Below are 20,644 nucleotides of genomic sequence, written 5' to 3'. Positions count from 1 at the left end.
GACTGTAAAATAAAAAAATAATAAATTTCAAATAAGAGTACAAAATGTCACTCACTGAAAATACCAACTCCTAGAGCTTCGTTCTGCCTCCTACATTCACAGTAATGCTTTACTGTACAAGTAATCGGATTGTAATCTACAGTTGATTTCAGTGGGAAGACTTGTGGAGTATCAAGTACTACTCAGCTTGAGTTTGCGTGGCAGAATCAGTTCCGTGGTTATTAGAAGCTGGCAAGGGGTTCACAGGAAAAAAAATACACGTGTTCAAATTAGCAAATGCCTTTTTCATCAACACTAATATTCATCCTAGCCTTACAAGTGTATATAATTGGAGTGCAGTTAATATGGTGTCGATATACCCAAATATTCCTTTAAAAATTGCAATATAGGCGTCCATGCTCTAGGACCCTGCAAGGTGGGAGGGTCCCAGAGCTCAGGCTGCAGCCCAACCCTGAACGTCTATACTGCAATAAAACAGCCCTGCAGCCTAAGCCCAAGTCAGCTGGCATGGGCCAGCCATGGGTGTCCAATTGCGGTGTAGACATACCCTGAGGCAATCTAGCTGTAGGGGGGAACAGGTGCAGAAGTGTCTCCCAAGTGCTTGCAGGTTGCTTAGCAATTAGAGTGTGTTGTGTGACTATGATATCCACATGATAAATTGCATTTATCATGCACCTTTTAGGAAGTCAGCTGCATTCTGTCCACCAGGTCATCTGCACTAGGGCTATTTCTAACACTCAACTCCTGAACAGCATTCAGACAACTGCCATTAGGGACAAATAAATAAACCAAAACTAAACTCAGCCATAAAAATGTTTTATCCAACAAATAACAAATTCCACCACAAAATTAAAATGGTGAAAGGGCAAAGATGGGGAAATATTCAACTTTAGACCCATGATTGATTTAAATAGTTATTTTTGATGAACCATTAGGGCTACATCTTAGTGCATTATACCATCTGAAAACCAGGAATCACTTCTGTATCAGTTGATCCAGATCCAGCTCTAGTAGACTGCAATATGTTGGACCTTAAATTTGTGTGACTTCATGTGTAGAAAAATTTATTTTAGAAGTTTCTGACATATTCATAATAACCTTTTTCTCCTTCAGAGACCTGTACTGTTGCAGTCAGGGTACTTAGGCAGCCTGCCTTCCAAGAGGAAAGGATAGGTAAAGCAGTCCCCATAAATACAGTGGCCCAGGTCGCCTTGAGGCTAAACTGAGGCCCTAGAGGCCCTGCGTTAAGATTAGTGTTTGGTTAAGAACTGAAAATGTTTCCCTGAACTGCGTGCTGTGGTTTTTAACCTGAAACATTTGGTTTGCATCTGCCACTGTGGGGGGTGGAAGTAGGGAGCACTACTTCCCATGCAGCCATGGGAGCAGCTCTGCAACAAGTACTGAGCAGCTCCCTCATGCCTGCCTGCTGCTGTGCAGGAAGGAGAGGAGATAGTAGTTCTGGCTGCTTCATTGCCTGCTTCCCTGCCAGGTTGTGAGATTCTTGGAGAAAGCAGGATGAGAGCTCAACTGGCTCCGCCTGAGTCTAGGAGCCTGTCTAGCAAAGATGGGTCCCCGCCCTCACCTGGCCACTCAGCTTAGCCTGGGAGAAGTCGTGAAAAAAAGGAGAAGCAGACAGAACAACCAATTAGTTATTGTTCCCAGATTCTTTGCACCAGCCATAGGTTAGAGTAGCTTGGAGGCTGCTCTAAGTTGTACTAACTGTTTATGATTGACAGGATGTCCTAGGTCAGCTGGTTATAGCTGGAGTACTGTGTGTTACAGCCACTTCCTCTGCCCACCCTCAGCACATCCCTCTGCACCAGTGACTGCAGCAAGGGAAACGTTGGAGCTGGTTATGCCAGCGCTGTACCCACATTAGGGAATCCAGCAGGGGACCTGTGGGTGATTTCCACTGTCATTGCCACCTGAGCAATGCAAAGGGAAGAACAAGGTAGAGACTCTGTCCTGGAGTATTGACAGTAATGTTTGGCTCTCAAACTGAAAAGGTTTACATTACCTGCAATAATGTATTATTATATAACAATGGACAATATAATAATCTTCCAAAATACTTCTATATACATGCATAGTATTATGTAATACATTTTGGCAGCTGTTCATTTGATATATCTTTGTATTTACAGCTGTTGCATTGTGCGTACTTCAAATTTTGCTTTTCTGGTGTTATCCTCCTTTAGTTTTTTGTGTTCTAATGCTATAAATGTTCTGGATGCTGCTGGCAATACAGGTGTGAGTATGTGGTTAGGTTTATTTAGATGGTTTTCCATAAAACAATTTGTAGGTTGTTTCTTTAACGGGCCATCAAACTTGCTCTTATTTTTTCCTTGGCAGTCCCCCTGGCATTACATGAGTTTATGATGTGGTCTACTGCAGTAACATCTTTGCCCAACTGGGAAGGTGTTTTCTCCATTCCTTTCGTTACTTGTGCAGATTAGTTCTGACATGCAAAGAATGTTTTTTGTTAGCAAGATTGTGGGTTTTTTTTATTCTCTATTTTGCTGGGAACATCTTGTAGGTTTTCTTACCTTAAGGGTCTTTTTAATTTGGAATTTGCATTATTGTTTCTCAGTACTTGAGATATCTGTTTCTGATTGTCTTTTAACTGGATTTGACAGTGTTTCTTATTACTCTGTTTACAAGTTGAGATGTCCATTTGGCTTCATTGAACTTGTGATTGCATTAATAAAGCTTATGTGAGCATATTTTCACTGACCTGTTTCAAAATGTGTGTGTAAATCATTTTCTGTTTCCACTTGGCCCTTACTTTCTGCTGGGTGAAAACTTTTAAGTGTAATCCACACCTCCGTCCAAGGCTTTCAATGTCTCTGCATGTTTCACAAAATGTTCTGCTTATATTTTCTCTTCTGTGATCCACCCCTTTGTTTCACTGGTTTTGAAGGCATTAGAATTTATTTGTTCAGACGTATGACAAATTCATTTCTTGTATTTTTTTGCCTAGTTCTGTGTTAGTTGCTTTGACTTTGTTACCCAGCCTCCATTCAGTCTCTGATTATTGTTGATATATCCATGATGTCTTGTTTTTTCATGGCTTAGGGTTAGAGTTATTTTATTTCATAGCAGACAAGTAAATGACCAAATAGACCATTATATGTTTGGTAATGTATGTGCCCTGGCACTTAATGTGTAGTCTAGCTGAGTCCTTTTACCCCTTTTGTTCATCTTACCCACCTGAGTCAAAGAAAGAGTTTCTCAAGACCACTCTTCAGATTAAAAAATTACATGTCCATGGGGCTCCAAGATCATTCTTTTAGGTTCAATATGATGTAAACTCCAGAGAGATACATTCCAGCTCTTACATTTCGGATGTCTTTTTTGAAAAGGCTTTTGGCATAAAATCCAGTCTTGCTTGTATATTTGGATCACCATATTTTTCTTAAAACTTTGTATATATAGTTTCCAGTTATTTCATTGAATGCAAAATATAACTAAACCACTAATATTTGTTCCTTAAAATGCTCTATACAGTATATGAAAATAAGGGCTGAAATAATGAAGCAAAGAAGTAGCCACATTGTTAATTTGATAGAAGACTGGAAGATCAGACTTTAGCCAGAGACACAGAGTAGAGCAAGAGATTTTCACAAGTCTTTTTAGGTGAGAAATGAAAGTCCAGTATTATGTGGCTGTACCTACTAAACTAAACCAAACAAAACTATTAAAAAAGATACAGAGCTTTAAAAGGTGAGAAAGAGAAGTATCCTGCTTTTGTCTGTACCTCTGGCTCCAGTCTTTTGCATCTCTAACTGCATCCTTGATCATGCTGTCTTGATACTTGGTACCTTGATACAGGGTGCATTTCCAATTTTAATTCTAATTAAATTGGGGGCCCCCAGGGATTACAGCTGTTGAGTTTTTAACAAAGATTATTTTGAAACATTTTAAAGTATTTTAAACACTGCTTTGTAATTTCCATGTTTAATTTACATATTTTGATGAGATGAGTGTTTTCCTGTGTTCTGCTAAGGCAGTGTAAAAATTGCTGCTTGTTTGCATTAAATGGCTCAATTCAGGACATGTTACCAGTGTAGAAGGATACGGGCTAATGTCACCACAGTCAGGAACTGCTGTCAAATAGTTCCATTAAAAATGGCCAATTCTCCTTCTCTGCTTTCTTCTGGAAAAGGGGAAGGCTTCACTCCTGAGTATGGCACTCCCCCTCTTCTTGTTCTTTTTATTTAATACTGTAGTTGTGTGTGGAATTTCATAGTAAATAAAATGACACAATCCATATCCAGAGGAGCTTGCATTCTAGATTAAAGCAATATACGTCAAAAAGTATAGTGGAGAATGTTGGGAAAGGTCTAGGGAAGGATTGGGTGGACACACTGTTAATAAGACACACGAATAGCGTTTGGTGGCGGTTTAGCAAGTTGTATGTTAGTTATGTTGAAATAAGGGTGTCTATTTTTTAACATCACTTTTTTTGTTCTTGTTGATCTTAGCAGGACTTAATGGCATTTGAATTGCTGCCTTTACACACACCACACAATAAAGAAGTTGCTGTAGCGGTAACTTTCCCAACCACCCTTCTCTTCTGATAGCACTTAGACAGCAGCCTATAAAGCTAGGAGAGCTCACTCATCTGGAGCACAGAGGCTGAAGAAAAGTGGTACTGAAGGAAATCAAGAGGGCATGTGTTTGTATCTCCTGAAATGCGAGTAGGTAGGAAGTCATTTAAATGGGATGCGTGAAACAGTCCTCCCAATCCACTGTCTCACCTTTTCCACTGTCTTCAATTCAAATTCACTGTATCTCATTGGTCACAGAGGACATGTACAGCTCTGCCACTCCCTGTTTATCCAGTTTTGTCTTTTACTGTGTTATCCTCTATCCCTCCATTCCACCAGTGATGACAGCCTTGTCTGCCCACTTGTGTACTGCTCTTACAATTGTCTTCAAACCTTCTTCCATGCTACCACTGTGCATGAAATGCCCAACCTGAACTGATCCGTAAAGCCACTACCTTTTCCTCCTTCATATCCCTGCTCAAGGCTTACTACTTCTGTGATTCTTACCAGAAGGGGCAGGTTATGGGGAACTTTGGTACAGCTTAAATGTTTTTAATATTTTTTTTTAAATAGTATATAAATGTCAATATTTGAATGCATCTTTCTCACCTTTTATATGTTTCTTGTCTTGAGATTTGTCTACAGTTTTTTTGGTGCTGATTTAACTAAATCAGTAGAAATATGGTTTAGTTAAATTGATGCAACCCTCTAATGTGGACACTTATACTGGTATAAAGGCGTTTATGCTACTGTTGCTTATTATACTTATGTAGCTGTGTCCATACTAGAGAGATGCACCAAGTTAGGTAAATCATTTTTTCTGCTGATTTTAGTTAGATCAGTCCAAAAACTGTATGTAGACAAGGCCTTAGATACCTATATATCCATGACCCTCATTGTGACTTCTGGGAGCTATCATAATACCAACAACATATAACAACCAGTCCTCTAATTGCATAGTGCTTGTTTGCAGTGCATCAGATGAGATGACTGAACTCAGTTTCTCAGTGCTCTGAGTCCGTGTTCTTCCTGTCTCATAACTGGAAGGACTGTTGATTTTTTATTTTTAAAAAAGGACACGTCAGAAGTTCCACCTATTCTAACTTACACCTTTTCCCAAGCAGGATCATCATTACTCATCAGTGTTCAGAGCGACTTAGTTTATGGCCTACCATCAGAAAATGCATTGAGCTGGGACTCAGGAACTCCTAGTTCTTTGAGCAGTGTCCCTGTGGGTGCTCCTCTTCAGGATGTGGGTGCTCTGTTTCAGGTGCACATGCACCCCTGGGCCTTTGATCGGAAATTTTTGGTAGAGATGCCTGTTTGGTCTGTGCATGTGCCCCACACATCCTCGTGCCCCACTCGGAGGATATATAGGGCTGGATGGGCGAACTGCTCTCGGTTCCTTCTCAACCGCCTTCAGTCTAGAAGTCATCTTGGGAATCATCCCTTCCTTAGGGGGATACTGCTCAGGAGTCTCCTGTCCCCATAGGGACACTACTCAAAGAAGAAAAAGTTACTCACTTTGTGCAGTAATTAGAGTTCTTTGAGATGTGTTCCCCTGTGAGTGCCCTCCTTCCCCTCTGCTTCCGAGTTTCCTTGTGGGACTTCATAGTAGAGAAGGAACTGAGAGTGGTTCACTCACACAGGCCTATGTTTCCTTGGAGCAGAGCATGAGGACGTATGGGGCGCATGCATGGGCTGAACATGCACTGCTACCAAAAATGTCTGATCAAAGCCCCAGGGGTTCATGCTCACCTGAAGTGGAGCACCCATATGAGACACATGTCAAGGAACTCCACTTATTGCACAAGGTGAGTAACCTCTCCTTGTCCCAGCTCTCACTTGTACTTCCTCCAGGGCCATGAGCAAGTCACTTAACCTTTTTTGATACTGTTTTCTGATTTGCAGAATGGGGATAATACCTACCTCACTTGTTGGATTAGAGTTAATTAGGTCCTGTTTATAAAGTGCTTTGAATGTGGAAAATGTGGTGTAATTGCTAAGTATTCTTAGTATTAGTGGTAGTAGATTGATTTACATGGTAACTCATCTTTTTGAATGAATTGCAGAGCTCTCAGAACTTACTTTGTCTTTAGTGTCATCTAAATGTTTGTGTGACCCAAGCAACTATTTAAGGCATACAATATGTATTCAGTGATGATCCTCTTCCTGATTTCTCTTTTGATGTGATTGTTGAGTGTGTTATCCTCTTTGACACCGTTATCCCATTGCACCACTGAGCTCCCATATGGTACTTTACTTAAATAATTGATTCCCCCAAACATCACGCGTACAGACTAGAAACTGCTTCTACTTCTGTCTTACTAGACATTTTTCTATAGTTGTATTTGTCTTTTATTTTTGGTCCAGATGTGAAGCATTCTGGCAAAGTGTAGCCTCCTTTGCTTATACACTCTGTTGTCTATTATCATAATTGTAACTCTTCATTTGACATGATGGAGCAGGATGAGTGAGATTATAGGCAATATGCATGCTTCTTCATGAGACATACACTGTTAGTCAGTTTAATAGGCAGCAATATTCAAATACTAGCATACCCAGAAATTTTTACCCTGATGCGTTAGGTAGTTCAGTTTTCCATGGATTCCCTGAATATTATTTGCCAGTTTCTCCCAAGGATCGGGTGGTTCTCCTGCTATTCAGGATGACTGGCCAAACCACATTGTTGTACTTCAGAGTAAGGATATTATTGAGTCATTTACAATTTTAAATAATTTTCGTGGATAGTGATGTGATCCTCCATAAATTAGACTGTCCCAGGATATTTTGAATATTAGTAGGAGAATTGCTTTATTTTGTTTCCAGTAGCTGTGCTATCCCTTTGGCCACCTAAAGCCAGGTCATCAGCTGCAGAGAAACTTGGATCTGACCTCTCTCATATGCTATAAATGCAGCTTGTTAATTGCTATCAACAACACTATGTTGATTTAGTCAAAGCTCACCTTCCACATTTTTCAAAATGGCCATCGCATCTTAAATTAGCATGGTTGTTTTTGTTTAATTCCTTGTACTTATGCGAGAGCACCTTTGTGTATCAACATAATTGCTGTTAACACAGCTCTGGTAATATTGTTTGTTGTTCAATTGTTGCAGTAGGGCCCAATACACAAGTCCAATTGAATGTTTTGTGTGTAAACATTAACCCATAGAATTTTGTATTTAAAATCTGATTAGTTGGTATTCGTCATATGAACAATTTAAAAAATATTCTTTCCTTCAAAGGAAAATAAGCTACATGGGGGTGGGGGTGAGGTGACAGCACATATTGACCATTACTACCTGATGCCATTTGCAAACCAGCTGACTAGTGGCCAGTACCCTGGGATTGCTGGCTCAAATAAATAAATAAATAAGGCAGCACCAGTGGAGAGGAGAGAGCTTTGTACCAGAAGGAGTTCAGAACTGGCACAAGGGAAGGGCAGAGAGCTGGTAGCAGATTCTTTGAAAAGCGTGCACTAGAGTGGAGAAGCCAGGTCTGGGGTTAGAAGCAGGGAAATAGAGCCAGCATGTGAGGTAGGGAAAGAGAATTAAATACTGAAACGGAAAGCCGGTCTACACTGGAAACGCTACATCAGCGCACCTGCATCAATGCAACTGGGCCCTGTAGCGCATCTGGTGAAGACACACTATGCCGACAGGAGTGTTACCAGCTTTGCCTGTTACTTTGGGGTATGCTCATTTATTAGGGTTACTCTTCGGGGGGATAGGGGGGTTCTGTACTTCTGTCAATGTACTGCTTGTGTCACTTGTGTTCTCATACAGAGTTCTACTTCTCCCTGCTGCAAGTTCCCTCCCAGTGGAGCTATCCTGCAGGACCTAGGTTCCCCAGGGCTGGGTTCTTCCAGCCTCAGAATCAGACGAACACGCACACAGTAACAGAGCGTGTCTGAGAGGACTGGGTTAATCAGCACTCCCAAACTGACCCCTTATATGTCCCTGGCCTCAGTAGGCTGGTTGAGCAGCACTTCCAAGCAAATGAGGCTAGGGGAGTTTCCTTAATTCCTTTATCCCAAGGGTTTAGGTGAGTCTCCCACTGCCTTTTCATTGCTTTTTGTAAGTCTTTCTTCTGATGCAAATTTGGTTCAAGCAGAGGTTGGGGAAAGGGGGTCAGACTGGCTGGGTACTGCACCCTGGTTCCCCGAGAACACAGAGCTGCTAGGTAACATGAGAAAGCTTTCCAGTTGGCATAATTACTCCACCTCCACGAGAGGCTGTAGCTATGTCTGTAGGAGAACTGTCCACACCAGCACTTAGGCTGGTGTCACTTTTGTCGCTCAGGGAGGGTGGTCTTTTCACACCCCCGAGTGATGTAAATTATATCAACATAAAGTGGTAGTGTAGATCTGCCCTAAGTATTGAGATTAAAGAAGACACCCCCATTCCAGTCCTCAGTGCCCCCAAATACATACTGGCTCCAGGGGCGATAGAAAACAAGATCCTTCAATGTGTTGTGATTTCCCCCCCACCCCACCCAAGATGCTATTTTTTTGTACTCTTGACAATTCCCCAACTCAATATTTGTTTTTTAATATAATTTCTCAGTAATGAAGCAATGGATTTCAAACAAATAAAGGCTCCAAAGCTATTTAGAAGCATGAAGTTTTTTTCCCATTAGGATCTAACTATCTTAAAATGTCAGATTTTTGGGCTTAATTACTTGAAACCAATTTTCAGCTGTCCATGATTACCTTATAATTCAGAGATTTTCAAGTACAGTGGAATATTTTCACATTTGTCTTTATACCAAAGACTCAAATGTAAATATTTATGAAAATCCACTAATATTAAAATGAAACCAAGCCAAACCAAAAATGTCACCTAACCTAAGCAAGATTTTCAGCCTCCATATATTCCTGCTACTGTTCTTGGATATATTCTATGAATACTATCGGACTTACATAGATTCCACACTTGGACTTGCACCTTCATTGTGTAAGAAAACTAAGGGTCCAAACTCAAATCTGCCTTCAAACGCAGAAGACAAAAAATATTTTTGGAGGACAGGGGCAGAAAGGGGCTGTCTGGTTAGTAAAAAAACAAATTAGATCTTTGGATCTTCGGATATGTACAATTAATGAGAAGGGTTCTGAAATAGATTTTAATGGTTTTTGTTTTGTTTTTTATTTAAAAAGACAACGTAATTTAATTTATTTTTGAGTTTATTGATTTAATTGTTGCTCACTTAGAAATGTATGGATGATAAAGTACCCTATAAACTATATGTTGTTGCAAGAAACAGCAAGGTGATGAAGGTGATATCGTAGGAATGCAGTGAGGTATTATAATTGAGTTGGGTTGAGTGATGATTATTTTCTTGGATTATCATGATTGATTCTTCTTTGATTCCTGTCAGCAGCAACAATGGGGCTGAATGAAGTTTATCCACCACTTTCTGTTTTGTACCAACTTCATGGCTTCATTCATTTTTAAAGCTTTTTGTTCTATTATGTCATTCTTCATTGTGTCTATCCAACACATCCTCAGTCTTCCTCTGTTTCTAGTTCCTTGCACTTTGGTATGTATCATCATGTATGGTATCCTTTCCAGGTTCATTCTTGACATGTGTCCAAGTCATCACAATAATCTTTCTTAAATCTTATATAAACAGTCCCTTTTTGTATAATTTAATTTTTTTCTGAAATATTGACATTCTTTGAATTCCTCTCAGCCAGTTCATTTCTTCAGTCAATATCTCTCATTTGTCGACTTTCTTCAGCATCCTTGGCCTGACAACGCTCTCATATATGCTGATTTTCATTTTCATCTAAAAGTCTTTCCAAATCTTGCAGAGTTTTTCAAATGCAGTAGCGGCTAGTCTGATTCTTCTTTGTACAGGGAATTTTCACAAATCACATTCTTCAATCTTAGTCCTCCAAAATACAGATTTTTTTTTCACTTGTTCTAGTTCTGTGTCACCGATTTTGATCTTTACTTCTTCCTTTGTCTTCCCCTCACCATAGTTTTTGTCTTTCCCATACTGATCTTCAGTCTGAATTTTTGCTTTCACCACGTACCTTGTTAGTTACTCTCAAGTCTTCCTTGCTCAGTGCTGTGAGGTCAACAGCATCTGTGAATCTAAGGTTATTCATTGGCCTCCCACATAACACGACTCCTCTCGTTTCACCTCTCCGTGCTACAGCCATTACTGTTTCCTGTACCAAGCTGAACAAATCCAGCGATAGCGTGCGTCTTTGTCTCACTTTTAAACAATTGTCCTGAACAATTCTGTCAGCTTTTTGTCTATTCTCACTGCACTCATTGACTTGCTGTAGATGTTTTCTATCAGCTTGATCAGTTTCTTAGGGATGCATACATTCTCAAGATTTGCCATAGCCCTTTCTGCCAAATGCTATCAAAAGCCTCTTTGACGTCTATAAAGTTGTTGTAACAGTTTTAGTTGTGTTCTGTATGCTTCTCCAATTTCTGTCGTATCACAAATAGCTAATCTGTTGTACTTCATCCTGGTCTAAATCCTGCCTGTTACTCTGCAAGTGCCACTTTCATGTACATCTTCTTTCTCCTCTCCAACCTCTTAGTGAATGCTTTTCCTGGAACACTCCATCAGCTGATTCTTCTGTAGTTCGTGCACTCTCTTATCTCCTTTTTTATAGATTAGTACTGGTATCGCTTTCCATCACTTTCACAATTGATTAAATGGATTAATTTTTGCTCACTGGCAAGGAATTTTGCCTATTTCACTTCATAACATGAAATTAGAAATAACTTGCTAACTCTTCCTTTTATAAATTATCAAACTTCAGTCAGTAAGAAAAATTTAAAAGAAAGACAAGCCAAGAAGCAGAAATTATTAAATGAAAAGCCTGCTTCCAGGATGATGGAATAATTACCTTCTGCCTGCCTAAATTTTTCACTGTTTCAGCAAGATACATTGTTCTTCACTTGCGCTCTACAGTCTGTTGTTACTGACTTATTGGGTATGTCTGCACTGTGATATAAGCCTGTGCTTTAGCCTGGGCTCAAGCCTAACCCCCCTCGTATTTACACTTCAATTGTGCTAACCCAAGGCTCGGACCCAGGGTCCCAGGGCCTTGTAGGGCTGGAGGGTCTGATCTCAAATGAAGCTGGGTCCCTGGGTCTTGGCCCTATTGCTTTGCAGTGTAGACGCAGCACCACTTGACTCAAGTCCCAGGGGTCAGCCAGAAGTATCCCACAATTCAATGGGACCACTTCCTTAGTCCTCTCTGTTCCAACAATCTGCAATCCACTGTATTGTAAGCAGAAGCCCCCCACCCCCTCTTGTGAATGGCAGCAGTTCAGGTCAGCATTAACCCATTTTCTTTTGATCACTAATCTGCAAGCACACTATCAGGGAGCCTCCTGGGTTTGCAATGGAGAGCAAATCAATCAAGGCTTTTGCAAAGTGAGCTGCTCTAGGTCTAGAGCAGCCACATTTTGGGGTGGGGGAGTGAAAGGGATTCTGGGATATGGTTACTTTGACTTGGGTGTGCACACTGCAGTGTGGATGCTAGAGCCCTAGGTTAGAGTACGGTTTAGAACCCTGAAGTCCAGGATTCCTTAACATGGGTCAGCAGACTCGAATCCTACTAACCCCGGACTTACATTGCAATGTAGACATACACACGGTGGCAGCCATGTTTCAATTAAGAGATGGCTTCATTCCATTTGTAGAGTGCTTTGGGATGTTTCTGGGTGGAAAGTGCTATGCAAATGTGAGTTATGCCAATGTGAGTTATGCCAGCCTTCTTCATTTTCATTTCAGTGCCTTCCCTGTCTGATCAGTGTCTTGAGAATCATAAAATGCTGTTACAAGAGAAGTTACAAATAAATTTGTCATGATTACGTGCCAAAATGTAATACAGTAACATTATATCATAAAGTGTCAGAACAGAGAACCAAATGATGGTGGAGTGGATGAATTATAGAGGATTTTTATTGTTGTGTTTATAGTTAGAAACTTTATTCACTCGGTGGCATCTAAAATCAGTCGGAATATTTATTCAGTCCTTCACCATAATCTGCTTGCTCCATAATAATTGTCTCAATAGTTCTGCTCTTTTGGGTGGGAGACAGGCTATATTTTAATGAGGTGAATTTAGCAAGAAGTAATCAATAATATTTATAATCCAGTACATGTTTGTTGCATGGAAAGGGCAGTGATGTATTAGCCTTATTTAGCTGCTGAGAAGTGGAGGAGGAAAAGGGTATGCAGATTTTTTTTCCTTTTAATTTTTCCATTTTTAAAATTTTGATTTGATTCTGCCACACGTTGTCTATGGAACAGTGGAGCTCTTTGATCAGTTAAATGATGCATCCACGCACATACGAGAATTTATTGCAGGTTTTGCCTATATGCCGAGTAGGTCGTCAGTAGCCGGGTAAGCTAGAGGTGATGGTGAAGGCCAGTTTTACTACTACTTCCTGCCCACAGAGTGTGTGGACTGAGTTATGACACTTTTAAGCATCTGTCCATAGCTGAAAAGGCCAAAGGGTAGCTAATCTAGTGTAATATTTGTATTTTCACTTTATATAAGCAATCTTCTCTATTTATGATAATAACATTAGTGTTCTTTCAAAAATAGAAAAACTTTCTTTCAATGCATATTCATGTGATTTCTGTGACTTTAATTCTTACTGTCCTACTGACTTTACCTGAACCCAGGTACTGCAGATATGGAGAAAAACATAACCATTTATCTTCCCATTTGAGGGATAGGAGAAAACCTATTGAATTACATCACAGACACTTATTCATGATTATTATTATTTATTTGTAGAAAGTGGTAACAAGGTCAGGGAGCTAAAGTATGGACATGCTAGTGCAGTGTAGACCACCCACTCTTAAAACAGTATTTGAGGCTTCCCTTTAAAGGGAAACATTTTGTTTTTCAGTCTCACCTACTTCTCCTACCCAAGTGTTGCTCCTGGTTTCCTGCTACAGTGCCAAGAGAATGTTCTGTGGGAAGTAGATTGTGTGAGTGTACTCTTGGCATTGAAGCAGGAAAGCAGAGGCAGCCCTAGAAGTTTTCCCTTATTTTCTTCAATCAGAGTGCTTTGAAAAATGTTCACTTCTTGAGCTCTAGATTTTGAATATCGGGGGACTAAAATGAGGGAGGAGAGGTTATTGCTACAAAGAAATTTCAAAAAGGATTTGATGATGAATAGACTGGAGGTAAAGAATAGATGCTAGGGAAAAGCATTGGAAGCAGACAGAATAGACAAGAGGCACTAAGAGAGAGACAGAGAGAAACAGCAACAGCACAAAACTAAAAGCTGAAAGGCCCATCGGAGAAACATCCTGAGCAAGGGCCTATGTTTGTGAAGGAATTTCCAGTGCAGGTTTCCTTTATCCTGTAACGCTCCCTGAAATGATTTACTGAAAGCTCTGAAGTAACAGTTAGTATGTGTTCTGAACCAGTAAATGTGTTTAGCAATGAGCATTTCATTCTTCTGCGTTGATTGAATAGGAAACATTTTTTCATAACGTGCTCAGATAAAACCTTCTACACTTGGTTTTTCCTTGGAGTCTTTCTGTAAAGCTGTTATAGCAATGAGGCAGTGACATTATAGTTAAAGATGAAGTTGCACTTTCATACTAGGAACCTGATCTCAAGGACTTATAACTTCCCCACCTCAAATTCTCTTTCGGGGTCTAAAATATCTCATGCCTGACCTCAGACTAAAGATCAGCATTTTTTTTTCCATATGAAAAAATACCATTTAAAGGAAAATTGCAGTAGTCTTTAGTGGTCGTCCTGGTCAGGATTCTGCTCTGGGCTCTCACAAGTGTGCTTTAAAGCGAGGAGGAATTCTGGATAATTCAAACAAATCCTCCTGATGGGTCCCGCGGAACACGCCCTCCTAGCCAGGAGCCACACAAATTTACCCTGGTGTGATTCTGCTTAGCACAACACAGGAAGATAGATTCTTTCACTTTTCTCCCCTTCTCATGTTTCTCCTAGGGATGGCTCGACAGCACTTGGGTGGCTACAGGGAAAAAAGCCACTTAGAATGTATAAGTTAAACAAGCAAATGTCAAAGTACTAATTTAAAAAAATACTTCAAACATTTCAAAATATCCACTGAATCAAGTGAAGCTGTGGTGTAATCTCTGGGGATGCCATTTTACTAATTCTAGCAGTATAAGTTGAGCAGAGATCTGTCAAGAGACACAGGAAACAGTGGGAAATTTTTACACCTTTTAGATAAATCCTGTATTTTTTTTTCTAGGATTGTTTTGGGTTGCTGTTTGGATACTTGTAAAACTTAGAAATCACCACTAAAAACATGGCTTTAAAAGGAAAACATGGAAAGCTGTTGGCTCCTGTGTATCTAAATGTAACCCTCATCTTCCTTTCCTAATACACACCACTATGCTGATAGCATGGCTGCTTCCTGTTTAATTAGTTTATATTCAACTCTTTCCATAGATAAAGTTGCTTGGTTATTTTTAGTATTAGTGGTTTAGGTCCTGTTTTTGTAAACACTTGTGTGATGGGTGCTGATACAAGAACCTAGATAAATTATTGTATATTATAGTAGTTCCCAGAAGTCCTAATCAGGAATTGAGGTCCCATTGTACTAGGTGCTGTGTAAGAACATTAAAGACCTGTTCCCTGCTTTGAAGAGCTTGCAATATAATAAACAGACACATATGAGTAAATGGGACTACTCACATGAGAAAAATTACTTAGGTGTATGTTTGCAGAACTGTCATAAATCATGTAATATTCTTAAATTAACTGACTACAAACTCTGTTTTATTGCAGTTTTTCTTTTTAAGTTTTTATCTGATCATGAAAAAAGTTTTCACATTTTAAGAATCTAGTTCACATGCTTTCTGAGACTGAGAAATCAAAAAATGTTTAGATTTTTATATAAAAATCATTGCTGCAAATCCTGTAGTCCTTACTCAAGCAAAACTCCCAGGGGAGTTTAGCCTCAATAGAGAGTATAGGATTATTTGTCTCAGTAATTATTTTTCCTGATAAGATTATGGGGTTTGTTAAATTGCATTAAGGGTGTGCACATGATCTCGCAAGGTGCTGAACGCTCTGGCACTGTATCAGGAAAGCACATAAGCACGTGTTTAACATTAAGCTTATGAATTGTCCAATTGAAGTCAATTGACTTCAGTTTGCTTTTAAGCACATACTTAAATGTTTAGTGAGATTGGGGCCAGAGTGTTCAGCACCTTGCAGAATTAAGCCCTTAAAGAAAAAAATGTGTACATACACTTAAAGGCCCTGATCTTCTTTCCATTGAAGCCAGTGGGAAGATTCCCTTTGACTTCTTTGGTGCAGCATCAGGCCCAAAATTGTAGGTTGAGAATTAAGGCTTTGTGCACCAGTTTGAAGTAATACTGTTAATCCATAAAAAGCAACAGAGGGTCCTGTGGCACCTTTAAGACTAACAGAAGTATTGGGAGCATAAGCTTTCGTGGGTAAGAACCTCACTTCTTCAGATGCTTTTTACAGATTCAGACTAACACGGCTACCCCTCTGATACTGTTAATCCAGGAGATCTCAGATGTTGACTACATCATATTAGAGATGTGTCATGGACCACCACCTTCCTATTTTCTGTCATGTAGACCAGCTTGCTTCCCATTCACAACAGCATAATATTTCTGTGGCAACTACAGCAATCACTTGGAAAAGTATTTTAATGTATTTAACTGTTTTTAGTATTTGATCCTTTTATGAAAAAGTTATTACTACATACGTCATTTTATGTCACCTTTCCATCTGTTTTATGAATCTAAGCTGGAAACAAGAGGTAGAGCCAGCATCGTGTGACAGGTCAGCTCTTGGCAGACAACTTCTGAGTGGTCTGTGGAACACCATAAAAAACGGATGAAGTGGCATGTTTCTTAAGTTAGCACCTTCCATCGTATTGTAGAGCAGCTTTTCTGCCAACACATTTTTGCAGGCTGTTCTGTGTTGCATTTAAAGATGGCAACGTTTTGCTCAAGACTTCAGTGAAAAATTTGCACATGAAATTGGTAATGTAAAAACATACAGTTGAAATTAGAACAGGAGTACTTGTGGCACCTTAGAGACTAACAAATTTATTAGAGCATAAGCTTTCGTGGGCTACAGCCCACTTTTTCGGATGCATATAGAATGGAACATATATTGTGGAGATATATATATATATATATATATACACACACACACACACACACACACATACAGAGAGCATGAACAGGTGGGAGTTGTCTTACCAACTCTGAGAGGCCAATTAAGTAAGTGGAAAAAAAACTTTTGAAGTGATAATCAAGATAGCCCAGTACAGACAGTTTGATAAGAAGTGTGAGAATACTTACAAGGGGAGATAGATTCAATGTTTGTAATGGCTCAGCCATTCCCAGTCCTTATTCAATCTTAAGTTGATTGTATCTAGTTTGCATATCAATTCCAGCGCAGCAGTCTCTCGTTGGAGTCTGTTTTTGAAGTTTTTCTGTTGTAATATAGCCACCCGCAGGTCTGTCATTGAATGACCAGACAGGTTAAAGTGTTCTCCCACTGGTTTTTGAGTATTATGATTCCTGATGTCAGATTTGTGTCCATTAATTCTTTTGCTTAGAGACTGTCTGGTTTGGCCAATGTACATGGCAGAGGGGCATTGCTGGCACATGATGGCATATATCACATTGGTAGATGTGCAGGTGAACGAGCCCCTGATGGTATGGCTGATGTGATTAGGTCCTATGATGATGTCACTTGAATAGATATGTGGACAGAGTTGGCATCAGGCTTTGTTACAAGGATAGGTTCCTGGGTCAGTGTTTTTGTTCAGTGATGTGTGGTTGCTGGTGAGTATTTGCTTTAGGTTCGGGGGTTGTCTGTAAGCGAGGACAGGTCTGTCTCCCAAGATCTGTGAGAGTGAGGGATCATCTTTCAGGATAGGTTGTAGATCTTTGATGATGCGCTGGAAAGGTTTTAGCTGGGGGCTGAAGGTGACAGCTAGTGGTGTTCTGTTATTTTCTTTGTTGGGCCTGTCTTGTAGGAGATGACTTCTGGGTACTCGCCTGGCTCTGTCAATCTGTTTTTTTACTTCAGCAGGTGGGTATTGTAGTTTTAAGAATGCTTGATAGAGATCTTGTAGGTGCTTGTCTCTGTCTGAGGGATTGGAGCAAATTGTTGAAATTGTTTCTTGTGGCACTATTACTTGAGATTAAAGGGACTTGAAATCTAGCTACTTTTTAAAAATATGTTAAAAGTATTTTCAGGTGCTACACGTGCCCATGAGTCTCCCCAGCCAATTTTTATGGTTTTACAAATACATTTTCCTATTATTTTAAAAATGTTTTCCTTGCCTCTGTTGTATGAAAGACTTACACAAACAACTGTGAAAACTGACTGACTATGCAGAGTAAACAGTGACGCTGACTATAGACAAAGGGCTGTCACATATACAAGCAAACACTAAAAAAAATGTTTGTTCTCTAATTTCTTTTAGTTACAGCGATGTTAGGTGTCACTTGTAACAAAAGCAGGTAAAATATTTCCAGGGAGATATGACTTTTAAGTTGATGATAACCCTCCACTTACCTTTGAAGGTTTTCATGGTGTGGAACTTTGTGGGAAACAAAGGATTTATCCAAAATGCAAGCAACTTTAGTGTACTCTCTGTGGTAACAGATGTGTTAAGATCTTCCAAATGTTAAATAGGTAATTTTGTTTTAAAAGGCTCTGACTTGAAGTAGATGGTGAGTTATTGGGCAGACAGTTACAGTTTATTCATTCATTACACCAGATTGTGCCTTGAGCACCTTGATTATGTTTGTGCTTTGTCAGACCTAGAATATTGTGATGGATACGTCCCCTAGTAAAGGTTGGACCTGGCAGCAGTGCTCACTCATCTGAGAAATAAAAAGGTCAAAGTACTCACCAGGCAGGTAGAACTTGAAGCTAGGAACCACAAAACATCAGAAGGGGTCATACTCGCATCTTTTTAATTGTATGTGCAGTAATGTTGGCAGGTCATTTATTTAGTCTGCTGCACAAATATCAACCTAATTAAAACAACGTGCAGTAATTTTGTTTTCAATCCACTTCATTTAACTTCTTTAATTGGAATAAATCCAGTTAAACCACTTCTTGCTTCGTCGATGCTTTTATTAATGAATTAGTGACCACTGCTGAAATGTTAGCGTGCTAATTTGGCATTAAGATTTCCATGCTGTAAAGTGATAGTATAGTTTTTAGAAAATAGCAGTAACTAATGTGAGTAATCTCCCTGAAATCACTAGGACTACTTGCCTGAGTAAGGTAAGCAGGGTTTGGCTCTTGGTTCTTTAAGAGGTTATTAGTAGTAAGTAGTGTTTACTTTTACTATCATTTGTATTATGGTAAGGCCTAGGGACCCCAGTGAAGGATCAGGACTCCATTGAGAGAACCCCTGTACAGACAAGTAACAAAGAAAACCATCTCTGCCCCAATGAGTTCACATTCTGGGGGATGGATTGTAACCCTACAGTCGAGTTATGATCCATCCTGGGTAAGGGGCAGCGTCTAGATTCACTGCCCCAGGAGTAGGGCAGGACCTAGGGTATGACACTGAAGGTCTCAGACTGCTTCCTGATTCCCCTTTGCTCCAGTCTTTTTGTTGGCACGGATTAGTTCCCCCTCTTTGCTGGCTCCTGTGTGTGAGCCGGTGCGATTGAGGGGGCAGATCCAAGGGACTAACTCAGTCCCCGCCCCTGCCAACCTACTCCCAGTCCCTACCAGCCCATTTGGGAGAGGAAGGAGTTGCCTGCTGGTAGCTGCTCTCCCCCCTCCCGCCCCCCGTAGCTGCTCCCTCCCCCCCTCCCCCCCCCCCCCCCACAGGCTCCAGCAATTGAGTCTTAGTTTATTACTTATAAACTGCCATAAGACTCTGTTGCTTTTTAGTTCATTACTGTTATTCAAACATGGCTTGCAAAGTGTATGGGTTACCCCCATTTTATTATAAATGTAGTAATAGAAAGCTTTCATCTAAAGTTCTTTACTGACAAGAGTCCTAGTTTAATTGTGGCCACATAAGAATAAAACTGTTACAAAGGTGTATTTGGTCTTGCACTATAGAGTACATGACATAAACAAGTTGGAGCAATGTAAAGATATGGAATTGTATTTGACTGTACATTGCAAATGTAATAGAGAAGAGTTTAAATGCACACACATTATTCTTTCAAGAATTCAGTATACAACTATACTACTGTATACAACTAAATGTAAAGCTATTGAGAAATACAGGGCAGAGGGGAGGTATTGGGACACAGTAAATATGTACATTTACTAAGGAGCACTATGACACATGAAACATAACACTATATTTTGGCAGTTCTTTTCCATTCAATGACATTACTATCTCTATAATTAAGAACAATGAAATCATTTGTAGCTATACTGTGTACTATTATAAATCATTGAGCTATAATTTATATCACTGGAACAAACTATATTATAAGAAAATGATTATTAGTTTAAAATGCAAAGTTAAATGAATGCAAAATTAACAAACAGATGGTGAAGAATTATTACTGTTTATTTTACTCTTGGGTAAAAGGGCTCATGCATGATTGTAAAAATGTCATCACACTTCGTAAACCTAAAAGCAAACAGAATTTGCAGTTGTGCACATCTGTTTTGGGACATTGCTAAAGGGTTAGAAGAATCAATGTTTTCAAATCAGGATATTAATCAGAATAATATCATTCACTTAACAGTTATGGCTTCTGCTAAGTATCAGACTTAATGTTCTATGGAATTCAGTCAAAAAGTTGGCAGCTTTTTCTTTCTCTAGCTACTGAGGCATACTGTAGAAGACCAGTTGAAATACATGCTAAATGTTTGACCAGTAATTCAAGAGTTTCAAATTATAGGTCACGATTATCAGTTCTGAACCACTTACCCAAAAAATGTAAGTAGTAAATATAAGTAATTATGAGGCAGGCAGAAAGAGAGAAAAGGAGCCTAGATTGTATGTTAGTTTCTTTAGAAGATTGTAAGCTTTAAAAAATAAGGATATGTGATGTTTGGGGTAGGGCTGTCAATTAATCGCAGTTAACTCACGCGATTAACTCAAAAAATGAATTGTGATCA

The 20,644-nt window shown here is 39.6% G+C and overlaps 1 protein-coding gene across 21 annotated transcripts in view; it reads left to right on the top strand.

The window, feature by feature from the left end:
- KMT2C (lysine methyltransferase 2C) overlaps positions 1–20,644 on the top strand; it is a 332,762-nt gene that overhangs the window by 128,287 nt on the left and 183,831 nt on the right. The gene's annotated exons all lie outside the window — the stretch shown is intronic.

This window comes from Chrysemys picta, chromosome 2, assembly GCF_011386835.1.
Source record: "Chrysemys picta bellii isolate R12L10 chromosome 2, ASM1138683v2, whole genome shotgun sequence".
NCBI lineage: Eukaryota > Metazoa > Chordata > Testudines > Emydidae > Chrysemys > Chrysemys picta.
Note: the sequence above shows the minus strand (reverse complement) of the source record. Positions and strands in the feature narration are given on the sequence as shown.